This window comes from Salmo trutta, unplaced genomic scaffold, assembly GCF_901001165.1.
Source record: "Salmo trutta unplaced genomic scaffold, fSalTru1.1, whole genome shotgun sequence".
Lineage (NCBI taxonomy): Eukaryota > Metazoa > Chordata > Actinopteri > Salmoniformes > Salmonidae > Salmo > Salmo trutta.
This window is the reverse complement of record NW_021823121.1, coordinates 20,155-37,500: the sequence shown is the minus strand read 5'-3', so window position 1 is coordinate 37,500 and position 17,346 is coordinate 20,155. Positions and strand designations below refer to the sequence as shown.

The following is a 17,346-nucleotide window of genomic DNA, read 5'->3' as shown; positions in this document are numbered from 1 at the left end:
GTGGTTAAGAACCGCTCCCGACGCTCGGGTGAAGTCCCCAATGATGGCAAGGGACCTTGTCAGGCACGAGTCCTTGCAAAGCAGCAAGGAGGTGTCGTCGGCGTACTGTGTCAACTTGACACGGAGACCGCCACTTCCAGGTATCAGCAATCCCTCCACCCCTGTGTCTGCCCTAATGGCAGCCCCCAGAGGCTCCATGTACAGAACGAAGAGGAGAGCCGAGAGCGGGCATCCCTGCCTGACCCCAGACGAGAGGTCAAAAACGTCACCTAAGTGACTGTTAACGCTAACCCGGCACCCCGCCCCGACATATAAAGTACGGATCCAATCTATAAACTTCTCCCCAAATCCTAATCTACCTAACACCCTGAATAGAAAGGATCTATTCACGCGATCAAAGGCTTTCGCCTGATCTAGCGCTGCTACCATTAAAGGCAGCCCCCTATCTTCTACCCAAGCAATGGAGTCCCTGATCAACTGTAGGTTCCACCTAATAGAGCGTCCCTCTACCCCACACGTCTGATCCTCGTGGACGACGTAGGGAAGGGCTGTGCGCAACCGATCTGCTAAGACCTTTGCTAAGAGCTTATAGTCTACACACAGCATAGTCAACGGCCGCCAGTTGCCAAGGTCAGTTGCTTCCCCCTTCTTATACAGAAGTGACAGCACACCGACAGCCATTGATCCCCCCGGGACCCCCGTCTCAAGGATGGCCTTCAAGACTTCGAGGACCACTGGTCCAAGTATACCCCAAAACTTGAGGTAAAACTCGGCCGGCAGCCCATCCATCCCAGGCACCTTCCCTTTTCCCATCCTCCTGAGAGCACTCTCAACCTCCTCGAGGGAGATCTGAGCCTCCATCACATCTCTAATGTCCTCTGGCAATCGCCGGGACAAGTGTTCTAAAAACACATTTCCCTGCTCTACATCTATTTCCCTCTCCTTAAATAAACCTCGGAAATGATCAGTTGTCACCCTGACCATCTCCTCCGGCTTTCTAACTATACTGCCATTTTCTTCCCTAACCCCATGCATTATCTTCCTACTCTGCCTGCCCCTAACTGACTTAAAGAACATAGCGGAACAAGTCTCATTGTGTTCTAAAAAGCCATTATGCGCACGCTCCAGGAAAGCTCGAGCCTTCCGCTCCTGCAGCTCCCTGAGCTGCGCCTTCAGGGCTGTGGATCTCTCCCAGTCCATCAACCCGCCGAGGTTGCCTGCCTCGTACTCGAGTTCAATCAACCTTTGGATACGATCCACCTCCCTCCTTTCCTCCCTTTTTTTCCTCCTGCAATATCCTATTATAAAAGCCCTACTCCTTACCTTAACTAAATCCCACCACTCTAACACCCCCTCGCACATGAACCGGAGGCCTTCAATCCTCCGAAAGAAACCAATAAAGGCGTCGACGAAAGCTTGCTCCTCCAGCACATCCCGATCTAATTTCCAGTACCCCCTACCGAAGAGGCAGACTGGCGACCCCACCTGCAGGAGCACCCCGTCGTGGTCTGAAAAGGACACAGGCAACAGCCGCCCAGACAACCGACCCAAAGACCTGGAAAGAAAAATGTAGTCGAGCCTCCGCGCAACCCCCCTGGAGTTACGCCATGTGGGACCAGCCATTGCCGGAGTAGTGTGCAGGCCTCCATCAACCAGACCATGGCAAGCCATTAGCCCGGTGATGGAGCCTGCACTACTATCCCCCCCTACCCCTAAATCTATATTAAAGTCCCCCCCTATCACTAAGTGCCTATTTGTAACACACAGGGGCGACAGACAGTCCACCATCTCCCTCCTGTCTGCCGCCACCTGTGGCCCATACACCACCACTAACCTATACCTACTATCCCTTAAAGTGACATCCACCCCCATAACCCTCCCTTGCATCACGACAAAAGATCCCTCCACCTTCACCTCCCTATTTCCAAACAAAATCCCCACCCCCGTTGAATGCACCCCACCTATACCCCACACTGACTCCCCCTTATCCCACTCCCTACTAAATCTGACGACATCCCCTCCATCCCTCAGGTGAACCTCCTGTAAAAAACAAACATCAAAACCCACCCCCTCTAAAAAACTAAAGACCACCCTCCTCTTAACAAAGTCCCTCATACCCCTTACATTTAAACTAAAAAAATTAACAGAAAGTATCATTTATAAATTAAATCACAACCCTTACTTTAACAAATGAAAAACACACTGTAACAAAAAACAGGAGACTCACCCGATGCTCCCCTGCTCCATCTCATCCGGCGGGGACGTCTTCTCTCCTGACGTCCCCCCGTCCTCCATCTCTCCAACCCAGGATGCAGGTATGGTGTTTGGCCTCGGAGTGTCCTGCACCCTGGGTTCTCCACCAACCTCCTCTCTCCCTCCCTCTCTGTAGGCTGCTGGGCTGAGAGTAGGGGACCCAATCTCCCCAAACAGGAGTTGAGTTCCCCCCCCAGACAGCCAGCTCTGAGCCACGTCCTGGGAGTCACCCTCCACCAAATGTTGAGGGACTGAGGATGCCAGTGAGGACAAAGGCGTCCTTCCCTCCCCCATCCCACGCTTGGCCACCTCCTCCCTCTCCCCCCCTGTCAAGGACACCCTCTTCTTCCCTTTTTTCTTCGGTGTTAGAGGTAGCGGGGAGACATCACCCCCCCTCCCCGCTATCTCCTCCACCATTCCCCGCATCTCCTCAACGAGGGCACTCGACACGCTGTCCCCCCACTCCCCAACCCCCTCTCCCCCCTCCTCCCCGTCCACAGTCCCTGCCCCTGGCACCCCCCCCTCCACTGTTGCACTCTCTTGCTCCTCCACTTCTTTTCTTTCTTCCACCTTTTTTCCTTCTTCTCCTTCCGGTCCTTCTACTTCCTTCCCTTCTTTGTCCCCCATGTCTCCTGCTGGCACCTCTTTCTTCTCCTCCTTCTGTTTGGCCGTCTCATCTGGGCCTTTGTTCCCGTCCTTCCCTTGTTCTTCTTCCCCTCCTCTTCTTCCCCCATCCCCCGCTCCTGCTCCCCCTCCTGCCGCAGACGCGTATGACCGCCGACGAGCCGGGCAATCACGCCACAGGTGCGCTGATGATCCACACCCGTGGCAAGCCTTCGGCTCGTCACAGTCCTTGGCCTCGTGCCCACCCGATCCACAGAATCTGCACTTCTTTGTGCTACACGAGGCCAAGATATGACCATAGGTCATACAGCGCCTGCAGAATGGAGGCTGACGGGCATAGTATAACGTCCCCCTGTCAGCCCCCAGGGAGAACATTGCCGGAGGATGGAGGTAGCCGTCCAAACCCTTTGGGTCCTCCCTGAGCAAAGCCTGGAACCCTCTCCTCCCGTTCCAGAAGCCCAGGGAGTCCCTGATGAGCCTTGCCGAGGAGACATTGTTCATGTACCTCCCCAAAAAGGCTCTTACATCTTCATCCTTTACATGAGGATTGTACATATTTACTGTGACCAGCCTGAAGCTATTTTTCCCCAGGCTGGTCACTTCATAATGGCACATAGGCCTATCTTTCCCCATCTCTCTCGTCCTCTTCATCACCTCATCATGCTTCTCTTCTTTGTGAAAAGTCACGTCAAAAGCCACCTCCATCGGATTCCCCTGGAGGCACAAAACATCCTTGACCTCCATTTTCAGGATCCCGATTAAAATGGTTCTGCCGAAGGTTTCCCTCCCGAACGGCTCCAACTCCTTATTCCTCCAGGCAAAACGTACCGTGTTTGCCAATCCAATCCCAGGCATCTTTGTGTTTGAAATCGGTGGCATTTCCACCTGGAAAATGGCACGCTCCCTCGAACACAAAAGGCTTCTCCTCAACAAATCCAAAGTCAAAAAAGTATTATTGTAAAGGAAAAAAAAATGTTTTTACTTACCAAAACTTTTACCGCTCTCCGACCTTCGGCTTCCAGCTAAGCGAGCTCTGAGGCACCGCAGTACCGAGCTTGATCTTAGCCAGAAGGCCGAGAAGCGATAACCCACAAATTGACCCCTGCACCCGCCGGGCCCCCGGGGGTCTCGGCAGACCTCAGCGGTTTGGCAAAAGTTGTCTCCTCCCCACCCGACGTTTCCCTGGTGACAGGCGGGTGTTTTTTTTAACAAGTCGCTAATGCGTCTTTAAGTCACTAGCTCTTTAAGCCTAGTGCGACTATTTGTTCAAAGCCCGGAAAACACGTCAGTCGTCGTCGGGCTTGAACTCAATTGCCCGAGCGACTACTTTGAGTGGAAAAATACGCCGGTCGGTCGGTCGGTCGGTCGGTCGGTCGGTCGGTCAGCCGGCTTCAAGTCAAACGCCTGAGCAAAAAGTCTCGGCGTCATCTCTGTCAATTTCTCTTGAAACAAGATACCGGGCTCTGCCAGAAGCAAAGCCCTTCCAAAAATATGTTGAACTCGTAAGTGTTCCTCTCCACGGAAGTCTTTAGTAAAAGGCGAAAGGCTTGTGCGTAATGAAGAGAAACCAGAGTCGTATGGAAGTCAGAGGTCGGGGCCCGAGACACACACTGTGCACTCTAGGCCGGGTGCCCGCGGGTGGTTCCCGAACCCACTCTTCCAAGTTTGAGGGCTGTGGGTAAAAATTCAAAGACAGACAGACAGACAGACAGACAGACAGACAGACAGACAGACAGACAATCCTGGTGAAGTGATTGTATTTTTTGGGGGGGGGTCAAAAACAGAGACAGACAGACAGACAGACAGACAGACAGACAGACAGACAGACAGACAGACAATCCTGGTGAAGTGATTGTATTTTTTGGGGGGGTCAAAAACAGAGACAGACAGACAGACAGACAGACAGACAGACAGACAGACAGACAGACAGACAATCCTGGTGAAGTGATTGTATTTTTTGGGGGGGTCAAAAACAGAGACAGACAGACAGACAGACAGACAGACAGACAGACAGACAGACAGACAGACAATCCTGGTGAAGTGATTGTAATTTTTTGGGGGGGGTCAAAAACAGACAGACACACACACACACACAGAGACACACACACAGAGACACACACACACACACACACACACACAGAGACACACACACACACACACACACACACACAGAGACACACACACACACACACACACACACAATCCTGGCCAATGTTTTTTTTTTTTTTTTTTTTTTTTTTTTTTTTTTAAGTAAAATGGCGGGAAAACGGGGGACCCCATGAAGGGGGCTTCGCCCTTGTTTCAGTTTGGATGATTCTTCTTTTTTCATTCCTTCTCTTCTTCTGCTAGCTGTTTTACATAGCTTTGCGTATTTCTTTTTCCTTGACAATGAGAGAAAAGTGTTGCACCGTTCCCGGAGGTACTGCAATACCGGGTCGATGCGTGGAGCGGACGGAGCAAGCCCCATTTCCGACTCCCTGTTCGAAAAATCCATTTAATATGTAGTCCCCCGATGGGGGACGTATCAGATATTAAACTGATAAGAACAGATTTTTTTTTTTACAAAATATATTTATTACGTTCCATGCCTTTCATTACAAAACCATATATCAATCCAAAATCATAACTAGGCATTTTTTAACTTCAACACAAACATTAAACCCCAATACAAAGACTCGTCTTCCCTCCCCTTCCCACTTACAAACCAAAACACATACCCACATTAAATACCCAACAAAACTTACCCTATACTCCCGACCGACGGGGACGCCTCCTCCACTCCTGACGCTCCTCCGTCGGCCACCATCCCTTCTCCCCTAGAAACAACACCAATTCCCTGCACACCCACACTCTGTGCCTTGTGCACCCCACTCAAGTCCACCACTCCACCCTCCTTCTGACTCTGGCCCGAGCACCCCATGCCCTCAAACAAAAAGTTAACCCCTTCCTCCATCCCCCAGCTCTGGGCAATGCCTGGAAGGTCCAGCTCAGCCAGGGGTGTAAAAGAGCACGAAGGAGAGGGAGCCCACGAGGGCCCCGCTTCCTCTCCCCCCTGCCCTGCCCCCCCCCTACCATCCTTCCTCCTCCTGCTGTCCTTACGCTCCCACTTCTTAGGTCTCTTTATCGGTGGAGGGCGCAGCCAGGGAACATCCCTATCCGCGTCCGACAGCCCCCCCCTCGCTTCGGTCATATTATCCGCCAGCCCACCCCTCGCTTCCTTCACAGTGTCCGTCAGCCCCCCCACCATCTTCCTAAGTTCCTCCACCCGTGATCTCACCTCTTTACTATCCCCCCACTCCTTCACTCCTTCTCCTACTGGTCCCGCCACCTCTGCCTTCTCTGTCTCCTCCCTTTCTGTCGCTTTCTTCTCCACCACCTTCTTCCCTGTCTCCTTCCTTTCTGTCTCTTTCTTCTCCACCCCCTTCTTCCCTGTCTCCTTCCTTTCTGTCTCTACCACCTTCTTCCCTGTCTCCTTCCTTTCTGTCTCTTTCTTCTCCACCACCGTCTTCTCTATCTCCTCCCTCTCTGTTTCCTTCTCCGTCTCCTTCTCCACCGCCATCTTCTCTATCTCCTCCCTCTCTGTTTCCTTCTCCGTCTCCTTCTCCACCACCTTCTTCTCCGACCCCTCCACTCTCTTATCTCCTTCCTCCTCCTGCTCCTTCTCTCCTTCAGCCTCCTGCTCCTCCTCTCTTTCAGCCTCCTTCCCTTCCGGTTCCACTATGTCAATTTCTTCCTTTTCCTCTTCTGCTCCTGCTATCTCTCTTTCCTCCTTCTCCCGCCGTGTGTCCCTTTCCTCTGTGCCTGTTCTTGCTTCTTTGTCCCCTCCTCTTCTTCCCCCATCCCCGGCTCTCGCTCCCCCCCCCAGCTGCAGACGCGTATGACCTCTGACGCGCCGGGCATTCACGCCACAGGTGCGTCAGCATGCCACACCCGTGACATGCCTTCGGCGCATCACAGTCCCTCGCCTCGTGCTCCGTAGATCCACAATACCTACACTTCTTTGTGCTACACGAGGCGAGGATATGACCATAGGCCATACAACGCCTGCAGAACGGGGGCTGACGTGCATAATACAACGTCCCCCTGTCAGCCCCCAGGGAGAACATCGCCGGCGGATGGAGGTAGCCTCCCAACCCCCCAGGGTCCTCCCTGAGCAACGCCTGGAATCCTCTCTTCCCATCCCAGAAGCCCAGGGAGTCCCTGAGGAGCCTCGCCGTTGAGACATTGTCCATGTAACGCCCAAGGAAAGTCCTCACCTCATCGTCCTTCACATGAGGGTTATACATATTAACCGTGACCACCCGGAAATTGGTTTTTCCCAGGCTGGTCACCTCGTAATAGCGCATCGGTCCATCCTTTCCCACTTCTCTCGCCCTCCTCATTACCTCCTCGTACTTGTCTTCTTTGTGGAGGGTCACGTCAAAAGCCACCTCCAGTGGGTTCGCCTGGAGGCACAACACTTCCCCCACCTGCAACTTTAGGATCCCGATCAATATTGTTCTCCCAAAGGTCTCCCTCCCAAACGGTTCCATCTCCTTGTTCCTCCAGGCGAACCTCACTGTGTTCGCTATCCCGATTCCAGGCGTCTTGTTGGGAGCATGTCGAGCCATTTTTAAACCAAGAAAAAAGGTTTCCACCTCCTCGAAAAAAGCTCTCTTGAAAAGAAGCCTCTAGAAAAAAAATTCTTTTATACCGGAAAAAAAGGGAAAACCCCGTTTCCCACACTCCAACCTTTTCCTCCCTCCTGCCTTCCTTCGACCTTTTGGCTCAGCGGGCTCTGGGGCACCTCGGTACCAAGCTTGATCTGAGCCAAAAGGCCGAGAAGCGATAACCCACAAATTGACCCCTGCACCCGCCGGGCCCCCGGGGGTCTCGGCAGACCTCAGCGGTTTGGCAAAAGTTGTCTCCTCCCCACCCGACGTTTCCCTGGTGACAGGCGGGTGTTTTTTTTAACAAGTCGCTAATGCGTCTTTAAGTCACTAGCTCTTTAAGCCTAGTGCGACTATTTGTTCAAAGCCCGGAAAACACGTCAGTCGTCGTCGGGCTTGAACTCAATTGCCCGAGCGACTACTTTGAGTGGAAAAATACGCCGGTCGGTCGGTCGGTCGGTCGGTCGGTCGGTCAGCCGGCTTCAAGTCAAACGCCTGAGCAAAAAGTCTCGGCGTCATCTCTGTCAATTTCTCTTGAAACAAGATACCGGGCTCTGCCAGAAGCAAAGCCCTTCCAAAAATATGTTGAACTCGTAAGTGTTCCTCTCCACGGAAGTCTTTAGTAAAAGGCGAAAGGCTTGTGCGTAATGAAGAGAAACCAGAGTCGTATGGAAGTCAGAGGTCGGGGCCCGAGACACACACTGTGCACTCTAGGCCGGGTGCCCGCGGGTGGTTCCCGAACCCACTCTTCCAAGTTTGAGGGCTGTGGGTAAAATTCAAAGACAGACAGACAGACAGACAGACAGACAGACAGACAGACAGACAGACAATCCTGGTGAAGTGATTGTATTTTTTGGGGGGGGGTCAAAAACAGAGACAGACAGACAGACAGACAGACAGACAGACAGACAGACAGACAGACAGACAATCCTGGTGAAGTGATTGTATTTTTTGGGGGGGTCAAAAACAGAGACAGACAGACAGACAGACAGACAGACAGACAGACAGACAGACAGACAGACAATCCTGGTGAAGTGATTGTATTTTTTGGGGGGGTCAAAAACAGAGACAGACAGACAGACAGACAGACAGACAGACAGACAGACAGACAGACAGACAATCCTGGTGAAGTGATTGTAATTTTTTGGGGGGGGTCAAAAACAGACAGACACACACACACACACAGAGACACACACACAGAGACACACACACACACACACACACACACAGAGACACACACACACACACACACACACACACAGAGACACACACACACACACACACACACACAATCCTGGCCAATGTTTTTTTTTTTTTTTTTTTTTTTTTTTTTTTTTTAAGTAAAATGGCGGGAAAACTGGGGGACCCCATGAAGGGGGCTTCGCCCTTGTTTCAGTTTGGATGATTCTTCTTTTTTCATTCCTTCTCTTCTTCTGCTAGCTGTTTTACATAGCTTTGCGTATTTCTTTTTCCTTGACAATGAGAGAAAGTGTTGCACCGTTCCCGGAGGTACTGCAATACCGGGTCGATGCGTGGAGCGGACGGAGCAAGCCCCATTTCCGACTCCCTGTTCGAAAAATCCATTTAATATGTAGTCCCCCGATGGGGGACGTATCAGATATTAAACTGATAAGAACAGATTTTTTTTTTTTTTTTTGGAAAAGTTTTTATTATCACAATTCCTTTAAGGACAGCTCACATATGTTTGTACATCATTATATACACATAAAAACGGCATGAACGCATAAAACACAGCATTTGAAGATTTCATTTAAATTTGTAAAAAAGTACATGTTGTTAAAACCAATAAAAACAACCATGATTAAAAGTACTTTTCATTGTGGAAAACATCAAATCTGTAAAAGCCATTTAAAATGTGTACAAATGATTTAACAAGGTAAAACATTTTTAAGACATGAAAAACATGTTAAAAAGTCACTTGCTAAGAGGCTGTCTTCGGTCCTTTGTACAGGAGCGGGGTGAGTCCTTATCAAACTTGCCTCCTCCTGCTCTCCCGAATCAATCATCGTCCCGTCCTTAGGGGCCCAGAGGAGATGCCTCCCCTAGGTGCATCGCCCTAGGCGCCGCAGCGCTGTCAGGCCGTGGCCGCAGGGACCTTGGGTGTTGTGGGGGACCCTTCGCCTGGGGTCGAGGCCCCCTTCCTTCTGTACCACCCCAGGGCCTCTGTGGCTACCATGGCCACTGCCTGGGGGGTGGTGTCGACCTGTTTCGCTACCAGCAGGTTGCGGGAGGACCACAGTGCTGCCTTCAGACACGTGAGGGTGGGCCAGAGCTTGGTGAAGGCCTTTGATGGAATGGGCCTTCGGCCCACCCCATACAGCACGAGCTGGGGCGTTAGGTCCTCCCCTGCTGGCAGACACGAGGAGATCAGGGGGCCTACTTCCTTCCACAGGTCCCTAGCGGCTCTGCACTCCCAGAGCAAGTGCCTCACCGACTCTTCTTGGCCACAGCCTGGTCGGGGGCACGCGGATGTCCTCGCCATGCCCCGGGAGTGCATAACGGCCCTGACCGGGAGGATCTCGTGGGCGACCATCCAGGACAGGTCCCGGTGCTGATTCAGGAGAGCAGGATGGGCCACATTACGCCAAACCGTTGTGGGCTCGCCTATAGCAAGCCCGCGCACTGGACACACTGGTTCCCGGTCCTGCACAAGAGAGAGAAGAGAGCGATGTTTAGTTAAAACTGTGACTGCTTCTTTTTCCAATTTAAAATGTCTTAAAAACTTCTGGAGCTGGGCGTAGTGTGTGGGAAGCAGGAAAGAGACTGGGGCTCGCAGGTCGACTGGGATCAGCCTCAGAGTCCTGAGGTAAGATCCCAGCCAGAACCGTGCGAGGGCCTGAGTCTTATTGATGGCCAGGGAGGTGGCAAGAGTGAGGTGTAACGCTGTGTAGCGGCTGCCCAGGAACAAGTAGAGGTCAGGCAAGCCTTTCCCCCCCTTGGACCTGGGCCTCTTGACCACCTCCCTCCTCAGCCTCTCCCACTTGCTCCCCCACAAGAAGTAAAACAGCATCCGCTCCAGGGCTAAAAGAGTTCTCCTAGGGGGGATAAAAACAGAACTGATTAATAAAAGCACAGGTAAAATCACTGCTTTAATGATTAAAACCTTGCCCTCAAAAGTCAGCTGTCGTAGTCCCCAAAAACCCAGTCTCTGTCTTACTGTCCCCAGGGTCCCACTCCAATTTCCGCTCCCTCCTCCCTCCTGGTCAAACTTTACCCCCAGTACCCTTATGTCCGTCGTTTTAACCGTCAGTGGTAGTCTGGTCAAGTCTGGGTCTGCCCACGGTCCGAAAAATTGGGCCTCTGTCTTGTCTCTGTTCAGTCTCGCCCCAGAGGCTCGTCCGTACCAGTCAGTCCTGTCCAGGGTCCTGTCGACGGATAAAAGGTCGGTGCATAAAATGTTGACGTCGTCCATGTAAAATACGCACTTGGCGGTCATCCCCCCACTCCCCGGGATCCCCACCCCACTGATCCGTTGGTCCCTTCTCAAGACCTGTGCCAGTGGTTCAATACAGGCCACAAACAGAAGAGGAGATAACGGACAGCCCTGACGGACGCCGCAGTGTACTCCCACTGCCTTTGACAGATGCCCATTTACAAGGATTTTGCTGGTGATGTCGCCGTACAGCAGTCCCACCCAAGCTAAAAACCTGTCCGGGAAACCCATTTTTTGCAGTACCTTAAAGAGGTACTGGTGCGAGACCCGATCAAAGGCTTTTTCAAAATCTAAATTTAGGACTACAAGCCGCATATTTCTGTCTCTCGCATAACAGATGGCATCTCGGATCAGTATCAGGCTGTCCGTGATCTTCCTTCCGGGAATGGCACAGGTTTGATCCGGGTGGATCACCTCCCCTAAAACAGAAGACATTCTGAGTGTTAAAACCTTGGTAAAAAGTTTACAATCAAAATTTAAAAGGGTTATCGGTCTCCAGTTCTTTAGGTCTGTCCTGTCGTTTTTCTTATATAAAAGAGTCACGATCCCCACTCTAAAACTGTCAGGTAGTCTGTCAAGGTATTCAAAGTCAGTAAAAACAGTCAAAAGTTCGTCGGCTAAAACATCCCAAAAGGTCAGATAAAACTCCAAGGGGAGGCCATCCTCCCCCGGTGACTTACCCCTCTTAAAATGCTTCAGTCCTTGGTCAATTTCTGTCCTCGTCAAGTCTTTTGTCAGGTCGTCTGTGTTGGGTAAGGTCTTGTCAATGTATGTTAAAACGTCCCCCATTGTTTCCTCGCATACATCTTTTACCCCAAACAGTTCCCCATAAAAATCCTCGACTACTTTTTCCATTCCTTCTGTGTCTGTTTTTAAAACCCCATCTTTATCTTTTAACCCTGTCATTATCCTACCCTTACTAACTATCTTCTTAAAAAAGTACCTTGTGCACTTCTCCCCCTCTTCTAGTTCCCTTTCCTTGCTTCTTAAAATAACCCCTTTGCTTTTTTGTTCTGCTAAAAGTGCCATTTCCTTTTTAACTAGTTTAATTTCGTGGTTAAAATCAAAGCCCTGTTGGCCTAGATTAAAATACCTTTCCAGTCGCTTTTGCAGTCCCACCATGCATCTATCTTTTTCTTTACTTTTCTTCTTTCCTATTTCTCTAAAGAAAGTCCTCGTCCTACCCTTCACCATTTCCCACCATTGTGCTCGTGTGTCAAAGAAGTCCTGTAGCGTCTGCCACTGGCTGAACTGCTCCCTGTACTGACTAACTACTCTATCATCTTCTAAAAGGGAACAGTTCAATTTCCAGGGCCCTCTTCCCACAGTCACACCCGAAGTTAGTGAAAGGGTGCACGTCAGCATTACGTGATCTGAGAAAAAGGCAGGGGTTATTCTAGCATCAGTTGGGGGGCAGTCCCGGGTAAACAGATAGTCAATGCGAGAGGCTCTGGTGCCGTCACCACTGGTCCAGGTGAAGCCCTCCTCTCTTGGATGCAGGGTTTTAAAACAGTCGGTCAGTTTAAAATCCCTGCACAGCCCTTGCAATAAAACACTTGACCTATCTACCTTAAAATCCTCTCCCGCCCCTCTCCTGTCTGCTCTACTTAAAACACAATTAAAATCCCCACCCACGACTAGAGGATCCCTCCCTAGCAGGTGGGACTGCAAGTCTTCTAAAAGTGCGCACCGGTCATGTTTGTCATTAAAACCATACACATTTAGCATGTTAAAATCTCTCCCCATAAAAGTACAATTGGCTAAAAGAGCACGCCCACCTACCACCACCGTGCTCCCCCTCACCACCACCTGTGGGGTCTTGATTAAAATGGCAACACCGTCGTTTTTATTAAAATTTGAGCCACTCCAAATGGAGGGCCCATGCTGCCACTTGTCCTCCCATTTCCTATAAGAGGATAAAAAGGGTAGACCACACTCCTGTAATAAAAACACATCTGAATTAAACCTTTCTAAAAAGGATAAAACCGACTGTGCTCTTCTTTCTGTTTTTATGCTTCTCACATTTATGGTGGTGATGTTAAAAGCCATAAGAGGGGTGAGTAAAAACAGTGCTTAAAAGAAAAGGCATTTAAACAGTTAAAAGGGGGTTACTTGTCTAGTGCTTCCTCTCTCTCCCGCCGGGGTAACGGGGGATGGCAGGGAGAGGAGGTTAAAACAGGACTTAAAAAGGAGATTGTGTTGGGGGAGTTGGGAGGGAAGGTTCTGGGTTCTTCCTCCCCCTGGGAGCTCTCCCATTCCAATTTGCCCTTTTTTTCATCGCCTTGTTCGGGGTCGGAGAGCTCCTCAGCATTTCTTTTTCGTGGGGGGAGGTGTTCTTCCAGAATCTCCACTCCCTCTCCCGTATCTCCTGACGCTGTCTCCACAGCTTTCTCTGACACAGTCTCCATACTGTCTGACCCACTTGGGGAGTTCTCACTCAAGACCTCTCCGGGGCCGTCTTTCTCGGCCCTTTCTCCTTCAGGGGTCACATTAATCTGGGGCAGGGGGATTGGGGGGGAGGGGGTTTTGTCCTCTCCTCCCACTTTTTCCACCACTGCACCTTCCGCGCCCTCCACTACCACCGGCTCCACCACTACCTCCTCAACCACCACCGGCTCCACCACCACCTCCTCGGCAACTGCCGTTCCCTCCCCTTGGCGCTCAGAAGCCCGGTCCGCGGCCGCCGTCTCCCTCCTCTCGGCCCTGACCTTATTGGCCCAGGAGAAGGGGCAGCCGCGGATGAGGTGGGACCGCTCGCCACAGAGGTTGCACGACCTTCCGTTCGTGCACTCCTCGTAGCGGTGGCCCACCTCCCGGCACTTCATGCAGACGACCTTTTTACAGGCCTCTGCGAGATGGCCATGTTCACCACACTTACGGCACAGCTTAGGCTGGTCCTGGTAGTGAACATGGCCCCTATTCTCTCCGAGGACTGTGGTGGATGGGATGGCTTTCAACCCACCATAGCCCCCGGGGTCCTCCCTCTGCTGGACAGTAACCCTCCAGGCCCCTGTCCAGATCCCATCGGGATCCTTCACCTGGACCAAGGGCCCCTTCACATTGCAGTACCTGCCCAGCCATACTGCAACGTCCTCCGGCTGTACGGTTTCGTTATACATACGGATAATAACGGTTTTAATGCTATTATCCGTCAGCTTGGTCACCTCAAACATTGCTGTGAGGGACCCCTGGATGTTCAGGGAGTTCTGGAGTTGCCCCCAGAACTCCCGCAGGAAGCTGGCGTTGGCAAAGCTGACATCGAAGCCCTTCCCATAGGGAAGGGCTAAGATGCAGTTTACCTGCGCGGGGTGGAAACCGAGCTCTTTCTGGAGGAATTTTCTGGAGAAATCCAATCGGGATAACTCCATTATTTTCCCTCCCTTCTCCTTTAAAAGGAGGCGCACTGCATGGTGCCTCCTCATGCCAACCTGTGCTGCTGACATGATGGAGGCCCACTCCCTTTACAGCCCAACACCAGTGAAAAGGGGGGGGGAGGGGAAGGGGAAAAGGGGAGGGGAAAGGAAGGAAGGGGGGCGGGGGGAGGGAGAGGGTGTTGGGAAAAAGGGAAGGAGTGAAAGACAACCGAGGGAGCTGGCAGGCTCAGGTAGACTAAGCTAACAGGGCCTACCAGCACCACGGAACACACAACAAACTATCTGGCACAGCACCAAACTAATCTTATTGACAATGGGAAAGGACACTAGGAGGGGAATTTTTTGTTTTATATTTTCCACAGGGGGGAGGGCACAAAAGGGAAAGACAAAAATAAACCACACAAACAAACTAAAGGCTAGAATGCTAGCAGGCCACACCAGCAGGCCAGGCTAGGCCTACCAGCTGGCAGGCCCACCAGCCAAGAGGCCTCAAAACAAAAAACCAACAAGGCACACAAACCAAGAGGGAAGACAACCTAGGGGGTAAGACTAACAAAACAAATTAAATAAAGTAAAAGGGAAGTGAAGGGATGAAAACAACAAAAGGACAAACTGACTAAACAACACCTACCAAACATGAGGGACAAGAAGGCTAGCAGGCCTCACCAGCCGGCCAGGCTAGGCTAACCAGGCAGCAGGCTAGCTAGCAAAATGTCCCCCAGTTGGCAACACAAACAACAAGAAACTGAACAAAAGGAAATTTGGGGGATAAACTAAGGGTACAAGGTGGATGGGAACAAAGAATAAACAGTCAAACAATGCCTGCCACGCCTAAGGGGCCAGGAGGCTTGCAGACCAGGCTAAGCTAAAGCTAGCAGGCCGACAAGCCAGAAAGCCACCCCAGCTAGCAGACAACACACAACTGAAGACAATGGGAGGAGCTAAGGAGGGGACTATAGGATACACGGGGGAGGAGAGATGCAAAACAGGACAAGCAGGGGAAAACACAAAATAAATGTAATAACTAAAGAAAAAGGACCAGAGGGCCTTTAAACTCACCCTACAGGTGCTGGTGCACCTGTAGTCCACCACCAAGACCACCACCTAACCCAGGACAAAGAATAAACAAAGGTGAGACAAAAAACAACAATAATGACAATAAATGATGATTTTAACAAAAATAAATAGCACAATTTTCCCGGGCGCCCTCCGGCCTGTGATCGCTTCTCTGATCAAGTGCAGCACTGGCAAGGTAACTACACTTGATCTGAGCCAAAAGGCCGAGAAGCGATAACCCACAAATTGACCCCTGCACCCGCCGGGCCCCCGGGGGTCTCGGCAGACCTCAGCGGTTTGGCAAAAGTTGTCTCCTCCCCACCCGACGTTTCCCTGGTGACAGGCGGGTGTTTTTTTTAACAAGTCGCTAATGCGTCTTTAAGTCACTAGCTCTTTAAGCCTAGTGCGACTATTTGTTCAAAGCCCGGAAAACACGTCAGTCGTCGTCGGGCTTGAACTCAATTGCCCGAGCGACTACTTTGAGTGGAAAAATACGCCGGTCGGTCGGTCGGTCGGTCGGTCGGTCGGTCAGCCGGCTTCAAGTCAAACGCCTGAGCAAAAAGTCTCGGCGTCATCTCTGTCAATTTCTCTTGAAACAAGATACCGGGCTCTGCCAGAAGCAAAGCCCTTCCAAAAATATGTTGAACTCGTAAGTGTTCCTCTCCACGGAAGTCTTTAGTAAAAGGCGAAAGGCTTGTGCGTAATGAAGAGAAACCAGAGTCGTATGGAAGTCAGAGGTCGGGGCCCGAGACACACACTGTGCACTCTAGGCCGGGTGCCCGCGGGTGGTTCCCGAACCCACTCTTCCAAGTTTGAGGGCTGTGGGTAAAAATTCAAAGACAGACAGACAGACAGACAGACAGACAGACAGACAGACAGACAGACAATCCTGGTGAAGTGATTGTATTTTTTGGGGGGGGGTCAAAAACAGAGACAGACAGACAGACAGACAGACAGACAGACAGACAGACAGACAGACAGACAATCCTGGTGAAGTGATTGTATTTTTTGGGGGGGTCAAAAACAGAGACAGACAGACAGACAGACAGACAGACAGACAGACAGACAGACAGACAGACAATCCTGGTGAAGTGATTGTATTTTTTGGGGGGGTCAAAAACAGAGACAGACAGACAGACAGACAGACAGACAGACAGACAGACAGACAGACAGACAATCCTGGTGAAGTGATTGTAATTTTTTGGGGGGGGTCAAAAACAGACAGACACACACACACACACAGAGACACACACACAGAGACACACACACACACACACACACACACAGAGACACACACACACACACACACACACACACAGAGACACACACACACACACACACACACACAATCCTGGCCAATGTTTTTTTTTTTTTTTTTTTTTTTTTTTTTTTTTTAAGTAAAATGGCGGGAAAACGGGGGACCCCATGAAGGGGGCTTCGCCCTTGTTTCAGTTTGGATGATTCTTCTTTTTTCATTCCTTCTCTTCTTCTGCTAGCTGTTTTACATAGCTTTGCGTATTTCTTTTTCCTTGACAATGAGAGAAAAGTGTTGCACCGTTCCCGGAGGTACTGCAATACCGGGTCGATGCGTGGAGCGGACGGAGCAAGCCCCATTTCCGACTCCCTGTTCGAAAAATCCATTTAATATGTAGTCCCCCGATGGGGGACGTATCAGATATTAAACTGATAAGAACAGATTTTTTTTTTTTTTTTGGAAAAGTTTTTATTATCACAATTCCTTTAAGGACAGCTCACATATGTTTGTACATCATTATATACACATAAAAACGGCATGAACGCATAAAACACAGCATTTGAAGATTTCATTTAAATTTGTAAAAAAGTACATGTTGTTAAAACCAATAAAAACAACCATGATTAAAAGTACTTTTCATTGTGGAAAACATCAAATCTGTAAAAGCCATTTAAAATGTGT

The 17,346-nt window shown here is 50.7% G+C and overlaps 3 non-coding genes and 3 pseudogenes across 3 annotated transcripts; all 6 read right to left on the bottom strand.

Annotated features, from left to right (window-relative positions):
* Window positions 1-4,336: 4,336 nt before the first annotated feature.
* LOC115189035 (U5 spliceosomal RNA) lies at window positions 4,337-4,453 on the bottom strand. The gene has a single exon (XR_003876666.1). It is a non-coding gene; the product is annotated as a U5 spliceosomal RNA (small nuclear RNA).
* Window positions 4,454-5,274: 821 nt separating this feature from the next.
* Window positions 5,275-5,449, bottom strand: LOC115189027 (uncharacterized; annotated as a pseudogene).
* A 2,627-nt stretch (window positions 5,450-8,076) lies between these two features.
* On the bottom strand, window positions 8,077-8,193 carry LOC115189033 (U5 spliceosomal RNA). Its single transcript, XR_003876664.1, has one exon. It is a non-coding gene; the product is annotated as a U5 spliceosomal RNA (small nuclear RNA).
* An 820-nt stretch (window positions 8,194-9,013) lies between these two features.
* On the bottom strand, window positions 9,014-9,194 carry LOC115189026 (uncharacterized; annotated as a pseudogene).
* Window positions 9,195-16,016: 6,822 nt separating this feature from the next.
* On the bottom strand, window positions 16,017-16,133 carry LOC115189032 (U5 spliceosomal RNA). The gene has a single exon (XR_003876663.1). It is a non-coding gene; the product is annotated as a U5 spliceosomal RNA (small nuclear RNA).
* Window positions 16,134-16,954: 821 nt separating this feature from the next.
* Window positions 16,955-17,134, bottom strand: LOC115189024 (uncharacterized; annotated as a pseudogene).
* Window positions 17,135-17,346: the final 212 nt, after the last annotated feature.